This window comes from Desmodus rotundus, chromosome 8 (assembly GCF_022682495.2).
Source record: "Desmodus rotundus isolate HL8 chromosome 8, HLdesRot8A.1, whole genome shotgun sequence".
Taxonomy (NCBI): Eukaryota; Metazoa; Chordata; class Mammalia; order Chiroptera; family Phyllostomidae; genus Desmodus; species Desmodus rotundus.
In genome coordinates, this window is record NC_071394.1 from 43,105,773 (window position 1) to 43,107,445 (window position 1,673).

The 1,673-nt window shown below is 48.2% G+C and overlaps 1 pseudogene; it reads right to left on the minus strand.

Moving 5' to 3' along the window:
* Window positions 1–618: 618 nt before the first annotated feature.
* Window positions 619–1,463, minus strand: LOC112315718 (elongation factor 1-delta-like; annotated as a pseudogene).
* Between the last annotated feature and the right edge of the window lie 210 nt (window positions 1,464–1,673).

A 1,673-nucleotide genomic window follows, 5' to 3' on the forward strand; every position in this document is an offset into this window, starting at 1 on the left:
TGTCTTAGGTAGTTTACACTCGATCATGACTTCCTAACATTTGTGAGAATGAGGATTTCTCTCTTACCTCAACACTTTACTGTATATTCACACAAAAGTATATTTGTTTCCATCTACCCTTTTGGGTTCTCTCAGCTGGTCTAATAATCACATGGACATGAGACAGATTAACAAGTGAAAATAACCAAGTTTAATTATATACATACATGAAAGGGTCAGAGATGGAAATTTGAGCTGAGGATGTGGTGAGATGCCACCGGGCCTTGTGGCATCCCTTGAGGGGAGGAAGGCCAAGTGGAGGACAATAGAGAGAGTGGATGTTCAGTAATTGAAAGTTTGTCCTATAGAGATAGTTTATAACGTTTTCTCTGGGGATAAGTCACTGCGGGAAAGCCCCCAAATTTAAATTATTTAAGGCAGAGGCAAAAGTTTCTTATGAGCCTGCAGGGTCTCAGTTGCCTTCAGCTCAAAACGATCTAAATGCCAAGGTAGCACCTCATGGAGAGGCCTGTTCCGAACCTCTCCACCAGCAGTGACCCGCTGTTTTGTTTTGTTTGAATCTCAGTGTTTCTCAGTCTTTAATAGTGGCAGGGACTCGTGCACGCCAAGTGTTAGGGCTTAGATCTTGCTGAAAGCAGCAGTGTCCACACTTTGCACATCCTCCTCGAACTTGGTGATCTCTTCCAGCACGTCGGTCCCCATCTTGCTGTCCTCTACCACACACTGGATCTGCAGTTTGCAGACACTATAGCCCAGTGGCACCAGCTTGGAGCCCCCTTCCCAACTCAGGTCAGCTTGCCCAGCTGGATAGAGCGCACTCAGGCCTCCAGCTGGGTCATGTCTGTCTCACCATCCCCTTAACACCCAGGAGGATGGAGGACTTGGCCACCAGCGCAGGCTTCTTGGCCTTCTTCTCTGCATACTGCCACACCCACTCCTCCTGCTGCTTGGTGGCCTCCTTTTCATCCTCCTTGTCACTGCCAAACAAGTTGATGTCACCGTTCTCATCATCCTGTGGTGGTGGCCACCTTCCTTGTGGGGAGCTCCACTTGGTGCATGGGAGACACGTGCTGGGTCTATGGGTCTGTGGCCCAGTGGGCCGGCATGCTCTTCTCCAGCACACTCAGTTGGGCCTCCAGCTTACAGATGGTCTGCTGCAGGTCCCTCACCATGCCTTGTAGGCTCTGGTTCTCCACCTCCAGGCTGGCGATCAGGAAGACAACAAGCTCATTGTGGTCTCTTCTGAGTCTGCTGGAGGCTCCAGGGCCTGAGCTTCCGGCCAGGGATTTCTGGATGTTCTCTCTGGTTCTGGCAGTGTCCTGGAAGATCATGCTTGCCCCGTTCTCCTGGCACTAGGAGCCAGCCACAGGCCCATTCATCTGCTCCTAGAGTTTCTTTTCTGCATTGTCATATTTGAGCTTGTAGAGCCAGATTTTCTCGTGCACTAGGAAGTTTGTGGCCATTTTCCTGATGCCTGTCAAAGATCCTATGACCGAACAGTAAGACTCAGCAGCACAAGACTCTGACTCTTAAAAATACATAAAACTTAAAAGATTCTGTTAATTTAGTGTTATTATACCTAAAGTTGATTTTGTTAGCCACACATTATCTCCATAAAATATGTGTGGATCTCTATTGTTTATCAGCTACAGACAATGTAGGTCATGTTCAGA